Here is a 14910-nt window from a genome sequence, read left to right as displayed (position 1 = left end):
ATTCTGACGTAGAGTTTGTCAGTGCTGTGACCAATGAAGAGTGTAACTTCTCTCCCCTTGATGTTGATGTTTGTTTAGACCTTTGCAAAAACTTGAAGATTCATTTGGACCGTGCGAGTTTTCCAATTTCTGATTGCAATGGCCCATTAGGTTCGCCGTGTACAAATGAGAATGTGGAGGCTGATGGAAACTGCTTCTTCAGAGCCATCAGTCAAGCTGTGACTGGTTTATAGACACAGAAGTGGAAATTCAGGTTGCAGCAGATTGTTTACGATTAGATGTGTACACTTTTATCGATGGTCATGGGTTGAAGTACAGCTCTTGCAAGAAACAATTCTCACATTGTATATATTTATGGATGTATTTGTTTTATATGGAAGCAGTTACCATAATCCAAATTAAAATAAGAATATAATAACAGAAATGCTTTTTCATTTCAAGAACAAAGCTGCATTATTTGACTCATAATTAAAATGGTTAATAAGTCATTCAATCTGCATTTTCATTTTCTTCTTCAAGACTGCTCATTCTTGTACTTAATTCAAATGAAGGAAAACACATTTGAGATTTAATTTTCAAAACATGCACCAGCAAAGAGTTACCAAAATTCAATATGAAATGTAAAATTCAAAAATGAAAAAGCAATAGCAGAATGCTTTTTCATTTTAAGAACGAAGCTGCATTATTTGACTCATAATTAAAATCATTAATAAATATTCCTATATGCATTTTCATTTTCTTATTCGTGTCGCACCTTTTATGACACAATGAAAAAGAAAACTGAGAGCATTGCTTTTTAATTTTCGTGGTCCTGCCCTGCACAAGAGTTGCCACAACTCGAAAACGAAATCGCAATCTCAAAGTAAGCACGCGGCGCAGGAAAGTGACGTCAGCAGCTCTCCACCTCCGCTGTGGGTATGGCGGTATGACGCCAAGTGTCATTTGCCTCCTGTTATGTGTAAATTCTAATGTTTGTGAATTTAATAAATGTTTCTATATACTGTATATTTAAAAAAACAATAAAAACAAAAAAAAAAAGGTATAGCAGTATGACACCACTTTGCCATCGTTACTTTTCACGTCATTGAAGTTGCCGGTAAACAAGGTTTAAATCGCCGAAAAACGTGGACCACTGACGGATGTCGTTGGTCGGACAGATTTGAGCATGGTGCACATTGACACAATTGTTCAAACCCTGCTGGATTTAGCTTCCCAGGTGGAGTTGAATAGTGTATCTGAAGCTGATGATCGGGACCGAGTTGAGCAGGTATTCTGCCGTCCCAGATACGGACGCAAACAAGGTTGCCCTAGCCAACCTGTTGTCAGTTATGGAACACCTTGATGCACCAGCACAACATCAAAGCTAAAGCTATTTGTTACATGGGTGGAGTAACAGCTGTTCGGCGTCGGCCACCAGTCCATCCGTCGCAGGATGCGAAGCAACGGATCATTGCTTCCGTTCGGCGTCGGCCACCAGTCCATCCGACGAAGGATGCGAAGCAACAGATCAATCCGTCGACTGGTGGCAGATGCTGGTGCGAGATCTGTCATTGGTCCACGTTTTTCGCCGATTTAAATCTCGATTACCGGCAACTTCAATGACGTGAAAGAAGTAACGATGGCAAAGTGGTGTCATACCGCCATACTTTTTTTTCTTTTCTTTTCTTTTTAAATAAAAAAAAAATATATATATACATATATATATATATATAAATATATCTCTTCATTAAATTCACAAACATTAGAATTTACACATAACAGGAGGCAAATGACACTTGGCGTCATACCGCCATACCCACAGGTGGAGAGCTGCTGACGTCACTTTCCTGCGCCTTGCGCTTACTTTGAGATTGCGATTTCGTTTTCGAGTTGTGGTAACTCTTGTGCAGGGCAGGACCACGAAAATTAAAAAGCAATGCTCTCAGTTTTCTTTTTGATTGTGTCATAAAAGGTGCGACACGAATAAGAAAATGAAAATGCATATAGGAATATTTATTAATGATTTTAATTATGAGTCAAATAATGCAGTTTCGTTCTTAAAATGAAAAAGCATTCTGCTATTGCTTTTTCATTTTTGAATTTTATATTTCATATTGAATTTTGGTAACTCTTTGCTGGTGCATGTTTTGAAAATTAAATCTCAAATGTGTTTTCCTTCATTTGAATTAAGTACAAGAATGAGCAGTCTTGAAGAAGAAAATGAAAATGCAGATTGAATGACTTATTAACCATTTTAATTATGAGTCAAATAATGCAGCTTCGTTCTTAAAATTTAAAAGCATTTCTGCTATTGCATTTTTATTTGGATTATGGTAACTATCTGCTTCCATAGTTACACCTGTGTTACAGAATAGTAAATGCTTCAGCAGAGTTTTATGAGGGTGTTTTTTTTTTGTTGTTGAAAGTGAAAATGTTGTTTTGAAAATGACTGCTTACAGGTCCATCTGTTTACTCTAACCAAGCATTCAGAACGAGTTGTCCAACACCGGTTTAATTTTTCAGGAATTGTTGACTTTAAAGAATCACGTTAATGTTCATTAATTCATGGAAGTGAAGAATAATTAAAGTAAATCTTAAAGTAACCTTGTGCTTCTGTGTTTCTCAATGTTTCAACAACTTTGTTCTGAACATAGTTAAGTTCTTTCACATGGCTACTTTTATTTAACAGCTCTTTGCACACACGACCTTCAGGTCAAAAAGTAAATTCAGTAAATAGCATCACCATAAGGATTGCGTAATAACAGAAACAAAGGAGTGCAGTAAATAACCGATATCCCTGTGTATTTTTAAAAGGAACACTAGAGATTTAACAATACACAAAATAACAGGAGGTTCACAACAATTTAGTGTCCATTCTGTGGATAGGGTCAGGGGGAGGCGCACTGCAGTGGAATAAGTGTCCATCCTGTGGAGAGGGTCGGGTGGTTTAGAGAGATGCAGTGATGGCCTCTCTTAGGTGCAAATACAAGTTCACAGCCTGATACGGATCTGTTGGTGGAGCAAGATGGGACTCAGCCATAAAGATGATACAGAGTTCATAAATATCTGGATTACATGGTACAGCCAGCCGAAAGACACATTCATTTTTGCACAGTTGAATGTGTTCATCTTCAACAGGGGAGAGAAAATCTGTTGTTCGGTCAAGTTCAGGAACAGCATGCGTCACATTAGGCCGACCGATGGGGACATTCAGGTTTCTTGATGGCCTGATGTTGTGTGCATTCCACACCTGTGCAGTGTCATCCAACTCATCCTGTAGAAAATGTATACATTTAGGAAGAGCTGTGCCAGCAGAACATAAATAAAACACTAAATTACAGCATTCACACATGAGCAACCCCACCCTCTCCCTCCCTCCCTGTCTCTGTTCGTCCCTCCCCCCCCCTTTCTCCCCATCTCTTATCCTCTCTGTTTCTACCCTTCTGTTCCATCTCTCTCCCCTTCCATCTCTGTTCCTTTCCCTTTTCTACCCCTTCTCTTTAGCATTCTTTTTCCTTTCCTCCCGTCTCTGTCTGTCTGTCTTCCCAACACCCCCTTTCCCGTTTCTGTCCTCCCTCCCCTCTCTCTCACTCACATACACATGCACACAAAATGAAAATAAAACGTTATTCATGAACTCACCTGTATGGAGGCCCATACAACAAAACTGCAGGAGACTTTTGTCCAGAAACTCGCCATCAAAATGCCCGTTGTCTCTGAGGTCTGATAACAAGGCTAACCAGAACTCCATGCGCTGGCCACGCAGGAAACCCCACCAATATTCAATTCTTTGATTGGCGGTGCTGGCCCCCTCCAAGTAACTATCGAGGGTGTCGTCTGGTTGAACAGGGACGAGGAAACGCTGGAAGCCTCTAACATGGCCATTTTCGGTTCCAAGGTCGCCTCGAACAACTCTAGGGCACCCCCCAAAACGCTGTACCGCTTCTATGTAGCACCCTCCAATTACTTTTGGGTCACTACTTGTTGTGTAAGCATTGAGCCAGATTATTTTTCTTGAAAAGCCATCGATACATCCATTCACACAAATACCATATGGCTTCAGTTCATCATATGAGTCCAGGTGCCAGATGAAGTTGAGAAGTTTGAGAAGTAATTCCTCCGTCTGAGACGCCCCGCTTGCCTTAATGACACTCCTCTTGGATCCAGCTCCTTCAAAACCAAACGCAAAGACTCTTTTCTCACACGCAGTCCATTTTCTCTGCATTTAGCATACATCCACCTGTACCCATGAAGCTGCTCAGGGTAATGTAGCTGGTTGCTAATAGATTCAAAGAGGATCGCCAGGTCGGAATAGGCTTTGCGTGGCACGAGTCCCCTTGGAATGTACAGCTGCATCCCACTCTAGACTCATCAAACCCGACAAAGAAAACAAATCCTGAGTCACTAAATATTAAGAAGATGATTAAAAGGATTGGTATGTTTGATGTATGGAGGGATTTTCATCCATCCACTAAACAATTGACTTTTTACTCTCACCCTCATTCAGTTTACTCGAGGATCGATTATTTCTTTATGTTCAGAACAGACAGACACAGGGTTTTAGATTGTAGAATTGGTGTTAGCGACATATCAGATCACTCAGGTGTATATGTGAAAATAAATGTAGGTGTCCCACACAAAAACACTATTTGGAGACTCAACACCTCCCTATTAAATGACACCCAATTTGAAGATTACATTAGGAAAGAAATGAAGGAATATACAGACCTTAACGGTAGCACAGTGACGTCACAGAGTATTTTATGGGATGCTGGAAAAGCAGTATTGCGTTGCGTGGGAAGATTATAAGTTGGGCATCACAAAGGAAAAAAGAAAAACTTAAACACCTTAACGACTTGACAAGTAAATTAGACTCACTGGAACAGAAGCATGTAGAGACTAACGACCCCACCTTATTGGAACAAATAACCGTAGTAAAATCAGAACTAAATAAGAAACTGAACGACCAGGAGGAACTTACACTTAAGTATATCAAACAAACCCACTATGAAAATGGACCCCGTGCTAAAAAACTCTTATCCATATATAAAGTAAAGGACCCGGTCACCAACCAGATGTGTTATAAGCCAGAAGCAATACACAAGTCTTTTGAATCATACTTCAGGAATTTATACACTCAACCCGAATTAGCAGAAGCAGTAACAGTCAATCAGTTTTTTGAAATCCCTAGACCTGCCATCTGTTGTCACAGAACAAAATAAGTGCTTAACTACAGAGATTACAAATGCAGAGGTCGACAAGGCAATTTCTAAACTGAAAACAAGCAAAGCAGCCGGGGGAGATGGACTACCAGCAGAATGGTATAAGACTTTTAGGGACTCTGTGACCCCACTGCTATTTATTAAATTGTTTTAACTATGTCTTAAAAGGTGGCGAGACCCCACCATCTTGGAAACAGGCCATATTATCTGTAATACTGAAACCAGGGAAAGATAGGACAGATTGCAGCTCATACAGACCTATCTCAGTTTTAAACACTGATTATAAAATTTTCACTTCAATTATTGTCAACACACTAGAAAATATTATCCCTAACCTAATTGACACGGACCAGACAGGTTTTGTTAAAAATAGACAAACACAAGACAATGTTAGGCGAGCTATACATCTGTTACATATAATGAGCAAAGGAAACACAATGTCCTTATTAATTAGCTTTGACACAGAAAAAGCTTTTGACTCTGTTCTATGGGAATTTTTATACCTGGTCCTGCAACGTTTTGGCTTTAACAATACAGTTATAAAATGTTTAAAATTCACCTGTGGCCCGGATCAGAATAAATGGCAGTCTTTCAGGTACAATCCGTTTGGAGAGGGGTTGCTGACAGGGCTGCCCACTGAGCCCCATCTTGTTTGCTCTATTTATAGAGCTACTTGTTCAAAAGATTAGGGAAGACCCAGAAATCACGGGAATACTATTCAAGGGGAAAGAATATAAGACATGTTTATATGCAGATGACATCCTGGTGACTTTATCCGACCCGGATACCAGTCTCCCTAAATGAATGCCCTCCTTCGACCAATGTGGTTCATATTCGGGATACAAATTGAACATAGAGAAAACTCAAACTCTTACTTTTAATTACATACCTCAAGAAAACATACGTAAGTCCTTTAAATTTAAATGGAAAACCAGAATTTTGAAATACCTAGGTCTTCATATTCCCAAGACCCCCAAAGATTTATATAGTGTAAACTACGGTAGCATCACAACCAAAATTAAAAATGATCTGGACAGTTGGACCCCCCTAGTACTTGATTTTTACAACCGAATAGATACTTAAAAAATGGTTATTTTACCACAATTGTTATTTCTACTCCAATCGCTACCTGTAGAAATACCCAATAAGAAATTCAGTGAATGGAATCGGATCATTTCTAGATTCATATGGCAGAACAAGAAACCAAGGGTACGCTACAAAACATTACACTTAACAGGGAGGGATGTCACTCCCATGCTTGGAGGACGACTATAAAGCAGCACAACTGCAATATATAGTCTACTGGTGCAGGGCGGGTTACGATGCAAAATGGAAGGAGCTAGAATTTGACCAACTAGATATCCCACTTCAATCTCTGCTGGGTGACAAAGCTTTCAAGACTATATACTCTAATAACCTATGTGATGTTATAAAAACTCCCCTAAATATTTGGTACAAAGAGATGAGCAAAGCACACCTGGAAAAAAAATCTCGGTTATTAAGATGGGTCGAACATGATAGAGTATTCTTGTGTTATTCTTTATCTTGGTTTATATTGTATGATCACTAGTAGCACGTGTAAACTGTTAGAATCCTAGGCTAACATATACGCATCGTATTTCACTTTGTTTTATGGCCTGCCACTGATGTGCTCGTCCTCTCCTTGTACAGGATATGAGCTGTGAAATCGGTCAACTATCGTATAGTCGTTGGTTTGTCTCTCTCTGTTCTCCTCCCTGTTCTTTCCTTATCTTATCCCCTCCCAGTCCTGTGTATAAGAGACCTTCTTCCTCCTTCCCACCTTGCACTCGCACTCCCATTTTACTGTGTTTTGTGCCTCGGAGCTCCGATCCCTTTTTTTATTGTTTGTTCATTAAATTACTTATTATCCCAGTATTCCTGCATCGGCATCTTCGCTCTTTTCCACAACAATTTGGCGTCACGAACAGGATTGCTGGAGACCTGTCAGTGGAACTCTGGGACGTTGAGGGCCCGGGACCAGGAACGGAGGAAACTCCTCGTTCCCCCTCTACCTCGAACCAAGCATTCGGAGATGAGAGGATCGGCGTCTAAGAGTGGATCTGATCGGCTTCACGTCTATCCAAGCGAACCTGGAAGGGAAGTGCTGATTCAGAGATCGGGTGAGAAGTAATTGTTCTTGTCTCAGACATATCAGTGACCAGTGGGTTGTTTTCCTTGTCGTCTACGAACGGTCCCGGGGCAGGACGGAGCGCTTACGTTAACCGTGCCTGTCAGGTCGGTGTTGATTCTGAATCAACACTGAAATTCCCGCTCCACAAGTGAGCCGGAAGCTTCTGGTAGGTAAACTACCAGAGGGGTGAGTTTTTTCTCCACCTTTTTGCTAGAGTAAGAAAAAGGGGTGCACGGGGACGCCTGTGTATTTTCTGACTTGGAATTTTGTGAAAACTTAGTGAAAAGTCAGAGTAATAAGTCTAGCTAGACAGTGCTGGGGAAGAACCAGAGCAAAGTGGCTGCTGCTGTTCCCCAGGGGGGACCAATTGTGGACGACATGAGGAAAAAATATGGTCCAGATTGTCTTGACATGTTGGGAATTTGGGTTGAAAAGTATGATTTCCCAGCAGGGGGATCACTGAGTTTGGAGGAATTGAGAAACCTCCGGGATAAATTGAAGATAGCAGAGGGAAAGGTTACAAAAAAGAAAAAAACAAACAAATATGCAATTCAGATCATCAAAGATCATGAAAGGTGTTTTTCATTTTGGAAAACTGAAGCAGAAGTCAGGGACAGGAAACAAGTAAAAAAAACAAAAACAAACGTGTGAACAGCGCTGGGCGCTGGAGCACAGGGGTGACAGAGATAACGGCAGAGGGTGCACACACTCACACACACTCCCCAGAGGAGGGAGAAAAGGAGCCGCTCACACACGAGCATTCAAATGCACCAAATCGTCTGTATCCTTCTCTTACAGGCCCGAGGGACCCTCTCCTGGACATGCCTGTCTTCCCTCCTCCCGCCTGCCCTCATCCAACGCTACCACCGTACAACCCTGCGCACTCCAGCACCGACGCCGCAGCGTCGCCACGTTCATCAGGACTGCCGTCAACCAAACGGCCAGCCTCATCACTGCTTTCAGACAAGGGCTGCTCCCCCAGATCGCCAAAGCAGTAAACACAAGCTGCTGCGTGGGGATTGAAGATGCCCGGCTGACAGAGGTCCGACGTCATGCAGTGCACGCTGAGAGGCTTCTGCAGGAGGCCAGCGATGCAGAGGACAAGAAGATAAAGCGTGCCTCCCTCACCATGATGAAGCACCTCAGTGACACGGCGAGACGGCCCTACAGGAACAACGACAACCGACGAAGGGCGACTAGCGGAGACAGAGGCGAAAAGGGGGCGTGCCACATCTGCGGCCGAATGGGTCACTGGGCCAGAGAATGCCCTGACAAAGGAAGACACTGCGGGCAGAACCATGCCCACCGCAGCCAAGAGAGTGATCGCGAGGGCCGGAAAAGAGGATCCAACTTAGAGCAGCTGAGGGGGGAGAGTGGAGTGCGGGACACGGCATGGACCCGGCGAGACGGACCCCCGGCCTACAGCGTCTTCGCAGGGAAGTGATACACACACACACATGCAACACGCTTCTTGCAATGAAGAAATGCTTGCTGTCCCCTCTAACTTCCCTTTCCCCTGCAGACACGTACACTGATTCATATTCTGATGTTGATTATTCGGAAACGTATACTGATTTACATGTTGATGATGATTTTTCTTCTGACAATGATTTAGGTTCGACTGATTGCTCTCAGCCTGACGGTGAGACATGCATTGACACTGACACAGAGTTCGAAGTTGATTTACGTGACCAAATTTTGAGCACCATTGACAGGTTTAGAGCGTCGTCACGTGCCGCCTCCTCCCACATACACGTTGTATAAAGAAGCTGCTTTTGAGAAACTGCCGCGGGTCACTTTTAGAATCATGGGTAAAAATATCACGTTCCTAGCCGATAGCGGAGCAACATTGTCGCTCCTTCGTGCAGAAGAACTTCCCCAGTGTAAAAAAAAAAGTGGGAGATATGTTTATTCTGTCGGGGCAGCTGGAACGAAGAAGAGAGAGCCTCTCACCACTCCACTTACTTGTATTGACTACGGCGACGAGACATGCACATCACAAAACCAAACTAAACACAGCTTTGTATTGTCAGAAGTGTGTCCGATGAATTTGTTGGGAAGAGATTTGCTTCTAGCCATGGGTATTTAATCTCATCTCCACCCCCGACGGGTTGATTGTTGCCAGGTCGTTATCTTCCTCGACCTTGGCTCAAATTCCTAAGCCTCTCTTGCATGTCTATCAGGGGTTGCTTCCCCTCGAGGCCTCAGAAGAATTGATAGTGGCGGCTAACGATAAGGTGCCGGGTGATGTTCACTTCATGAAAGCTCCTAATTTGCACTGCACAGCCAGTGCAACTCGTGAAAGAAACGTGTGAATGATGGCCTCTTTGTTTCTACGTTGTTTTGGGGCCCCCAACGATGCGTTGCCTCTGTTTCACTCACACCAGAGCAGAGTGCATTTCTTTTTTTTCTGTCCGTGGGTCTACCCCACACATTTCACTTTCCAAGAGTCCAGGCGATGAGTGGAAGGACCTAGGTCCGTTTTTGACGAAATGCCTGTCGACCAAAGACTGGCACCGAAAGGAGCGGGGACATTTTTACTCCCCCACCCTGAATGTGCATAAGACTGATTTTCCACTGGAAACACAGGCTCTTCGCTGTCTGCACCTGACAGAGACACGTGACAGCGAGCGCCACAACACGAGTTTTGCATGTTTCACTGACACATCGCAGCTGCCCGAGGAACTGAGTGAGGTTCCCTCCTCACTGTGGGCTGCTCACAAATACAATGTGGGACTGATCAAAGGTGCCGAACCGGTGAAGATCACACCCAAAAGTGATATTCGGCCCAACCAGCCGCAATATCCTCTGAAGCCAGAAGCTGTTGAAGGGATCACTCCTGTTTTTGATTCTCTTCTCGAAGCAGGTGTCATTGTCCCATGCCCCGACTCGCCAGTGCGCACGCCCATGTTCCCTGTAAAAAAGGCCAGAGTTCCTCCTCAACGTGATGACTGGAGGTTTGTTCAACATTTGAGAGCAGTTAACGCTGCTGTCCACGCCAGGGCACCGAACGTGCCCAAACCACACACGACTGCCTAGCAGAGCTAGACACAATTTGCTCCCCCCGACCTGACCTGACCTGACGAACCCCTTGCTAATGCTGATTTTGTTTTCTACGCAGATGGTTCAGCATTCCGGGACGACAAAGGCGCCAACAGAGTTGGTTACGCAGTTGTCTCCGACTCGGAGGTCATCTGCTCTGACTCCCTTCCATGTCACCTCTCAGCACAAGGGGCAGAGCTGGTTGCGCTAACTGAAGCGTGTAGATTTGCAGAGGGCAAGTCTGTCACAATCTACACAGACTCCCGTTATGCGTTTGGTGTCGTTCATGACTTTGGGGCACTGTGGAAATGCAGGGACTTCCTCAAGTCAGACGGGAAGCCGGTGTTAAATCATGTGCTTATTGCTGACCTCTTGCGAGCCATACTTTTGCCCTCCCAAATAGCAGTGTGTAAATGTTCTGCTCACACTAACCTTCGTGACCCTGTTTGCCAGGGCAAAGTCCGCTGCGAGGCAGCCTGCACCCTCGTCAGCCCCGATGATGACAGCCTCATTTGAGGAGGCTGATGCATCACTGGCTGAAATGCAGTCCCTTGCCACAGCGAAGGAGAAGGCCGCTTGGCGCTCCGCCGGCGCATGCTGGGACCACGTTACTGACATTTGGGCGGGACCAAACGGTAACCCGTGTCTGCCAAAACATTTATTTTCACATTTCGCTAAATTGACGCACGGTTTAGACCATGTGTCAAAAGGGGGGATGTTGGAATTAATTGATCAATTTTGGTTCACTAGAGGGTTTTCAGTCGTAGCACAGAAGCATTGTGAAGCGTGTTTAATCTGCCAGTGGAGTTGTTACAACACCTCAGTTATTGCTTTTGCCACTTCGATCTCCAGCTGTGTATCGGGGAGCCCCTTCACATTTAGGCCATCCATGTTCAGCACAAACTCTTCTCACATTTCTTGCAGAGGAACCTCTTGTCCTGCCACTTTCCAGCGATGTCCGCTCAGGAACTTGTGCTTTGCGGGTTGGTGGGGGGTCGGGGGTTGGGTGCCCCGGCGGGGGATGTCTACCACGCGGGGGGCTGGGCCTGATGGTTGGTGGGTGGTGCTCCGGGGGGGGGGGGTCCCTGGCTCTGGTCTGGGGGCCCCCTTGTTGGTGGGAGGGCTGGTCCGTCCCTGTGTCTGGGGACTGGCGCTGGATCGTACGCGGTGGGGTCGCATGCCTGGGGTGGGGCTGCGCGTTCGCCGGCTACCGCTCCTGTGTGCCCGGGTGCGGTGGGGGGTGGGCCCCCTTTGGCTCCTGGATCCCTGTGGTGTCCCCGGCCCCGATGTCGCTGAGGGGGCGCCCTGACCGGGAGTCCCCCCTGGTCACATAATAGGTGTTTTTTTTGTTTTGTTTTTTTTTCCCTAAATTTTTAATTAATTTATTTATTTTCTTCTGTTTCGGCGGATTTGTGTCTTGGGTGATCGCTGCCCGGCCTTCTGGCCTTAAGACCCTCTCCAATCTTAATAGCATTATAGACACTTAGGGCTTGGGGGGGTGGTTCGTGCACTGCGGCCGCTGCCCTGCTCAGCAGCAGTGTGGTTGCCCCAGGGCCTTACCACCCTTCCATTTTAAACGCACCATAGTTCAACACACCAGCAAGTGCACATATACACACACTGACACCCCTACACACAGTGGGGTCGGCCTGCTAGCGGGGGCGGGATCCGGCATCTTTCCCACCCTGGATGGGCCCTGTGCGGTCCGGTGCCCCTGGGGTGCGAGACCGGCTGGGCCTATGGGGACCTCGCCACTTGCGGCGGAGTCCCCCTTCCTCCAATCCTGGGACCGGGCCGCTGCCCGGGTGGTCCCCCTGCGCCGCTCGGGGGCGGCTGGGCGGCGACGACCCGAGACACGGGGGTCTGACAGTGGTGGGTGGTCGATGCGCCATACTGGGTCCGTAGGGGGGGGGGCCTCTGGGTGCCCGGGCCTGCTTTGGGTACCGATCCTCCTGGTGGGTGAAGGGGCTGGGTCCTGTCATGGGGATGAGTCCGGTCTCGCTTGCCCTGTGGGGCCCCCGTCCGGAGAAAATCAGTGTGTAGTTCAAACTTTGTGCGTCTTTGTGTTCAGTTTTTCTGCTGTAGTTGTGCTTTTCTTTTCATTCCAGATGAATTCCACTCAATTTCCTTTTCAAACCTTGTAGGTGTTGAGTGAGCTGCAGCGCCCCCTGGCTACAAGTTTCATACTGTGACTCTGCCGACCGAGGTAAAAAACCAACAAACTCTGACACTTTGCTGAGGACCTCCTGGAGGAGCTGAAGGTGCAGAACCTTCTCAGGCCTCTCTGAGGAGGAACTTGCGGCTGTCGGTCCTCTGCTGCCCCCTGCTGGTCACACAGGCCTCTTCCACCGCCGTTCGTCTGTTCAGCACATATTTAATTTTTTAATGGCTCTATAAACGTCACTGATGAGACGATTTTATGATTCCTGCAGTTAACATTTTTTAATTCCAAATCTGCAAAGACCTTCTGATCAATGAAGACAGAGTTGATTAAAATGATTTCAAAATTGACCCGTTTGAGAAAAGCTGCACTGTGGCATTGTTTGCATGTTGTTTTAGCTCTCAGTGGCTTCATTTCGCATTTTTCTTAAAAGCTTCGTTTAGTGGTTCATTGTTGTCAATGGGTCACTGAACATCCGATTTGTGTGCCCGAGTTTTAAGAGGATCAGGTGCGGATATTTTAGCATTTAAATTATTATGGCTTATTAGCATAGGTACGTATTACCTCACCTGTCCGTTCTTTTTACAGTGCTTCCTGAACAGAGCCTCCTCGTTGTTCTCCTCACCTGGAGGACGCTTGGTGATCAAGACCTGTGGCCCAAAACTCGGTCCTATAAGATAAGTGCAGGAACACTTCTGCTTCGCCCGCACTTGATTGTGCTAGCCGCCCTGTACAGACGGTCGACGGTGCATGTTGCTTCCGTCCCGCCTTGGTTTTACTTGTTGTTTTTCCTCGTTTGCTTACGTCGCCACTGCTGACCCTCAGACAGCAGACGTTACACTATCAAGTCGCCGGTCCAGCTACAGTGGTGTGTGTGTGTGTGTGTGTGTGTGTGTGTGTGTGTGTGTGTGTGTGTGTGTGTGTGTGTGTGTGTGTGTGTGTGTGTGTGTGTGTGTGTGTGTGTGTGTGCGTGCGTGCGTGCGTGCGTGCGTGCGTGCGCGCGTGCGCGCGTGCGCGCGTGCGCGCGTGTGCGTGTGTGTGTATGTAATTGCATTGTTTGTTTGTTTTTCTTGCTATTTCAGTACATGTGACAGATTTTAGGGAACTTTTAGTAACCAACTGTTTATCTTTTCTTTTGTAGTCGCTGAGAGCTGCTGGTGGTGGCGGTGTCCCGGGTGGTGGGCCACTTCGAGTGCTGTGACCCGGGATTGTGGTTGTTTTCTTCTTCTTTTTTTGCACTTCACTTTCTTTGCAGGTGTGTCACGTGTGAGTGGGGTGTTCCTTGTTTTCTTTGGTTCCTCCCCCGTTTGGCCCCCTCATCGGTAAGCCTCAGTTTCTACACCAAGAATAAGGAGCTCAGTAGCTCCGTTTTAAGTGTTGGTCTGTTTGTTCCTTTTATTTTTAAATGTTGAATAAAAGTTGGTTTGATATTTTAAACATTCTGAACCACGTCTCCTACTCCTTCCTCGTAGAACTTACCTGTGTGCCTAATTATTACTTTTGTGTTTAGTAGAACTCCCTGGGTGAAATTCCCAGGGTGGCGTTGTCGGTTCCTTTTCATTTTGTTAAATTCCCAATATTAAATCTTGCTTTATCAGATAGCCATAACCACTCTCATCGCCACAGGATATTTGAGTCATACTGTCGTGTCTACTTCCCAGTCTCAATAAACATGTTCACCACTGCTGCTTCTTAAATGGAGGTTTGTCGGGGTTTTTCCCTTTTTAGAAGCAAGCCACATATTTTGTGTCTTTCCACCACAAGACATTGGCTTTTGTCACTCTCTTCGTCGTATTGGGAAAAAGTGGCATATCGGACTTTCCCGCCGCGAGTCGCTCGTCAACATACTGCTGTGAAAGAGGGGTGACGTCACAGAACGCGAGGTGCATTTAGGTGCTGCTGCGTAAAACTAAAAGATTTTCCTGGGCAAATATTCATTTGACAGACGTAAACGAAGTGAAATATGACTTCAATTTAAGTTTGTTTTAGTTTGTTTTTATAAACACACAAAAAAGTTTGAGTTAGTTATCGTTTTTGAAAAAAGTTCTTGACTTCTACTTTAGAGATATTGATGACGAGTTGTTGTATATAAACGGTGTGACTATGTGGTTCGGCAAGCGGTGGTGCTGTCTGTACATAGCTTAGCAAACGGCTAGCGCTAGCACCCCCTTTCAATGCCAGAGTGAAAAGATCCACACGGAGTGTTATGACCCACGGGTGGGTCTAGGTGCCTCTATCTTTGTGTCTGTGTATGTGTCTGACAGTGGATGACGCTTTGCAGGTGCGGTCCTGGATGTCGGCTGCTGATTGGACGCGCCACGGCTGAGAAGGAGGAGCAGTCGAGCCAGCCTGAC

This window comes from Nelusetta ayraudi, unplaced genomic scaffold (genome assembly GCF_046127955.1).
Source record: "Nelusetta ayraudi isolate G7.1 ecotype Tasmania unplaced genomic scaffold, CSIRO-AGI_Nayr_v1 ptg000194l, whole genome shotgun sequence".
Lineage (NCBI taxonomy): Eukaryota > Metazoa > Chordata > Actinopteri > Tetraodontiformes > Monacanthidae > Nelusetta > Nelusetta ayraudi.
Note: the sequence above shows the minus strand (reverse complement) of the source record.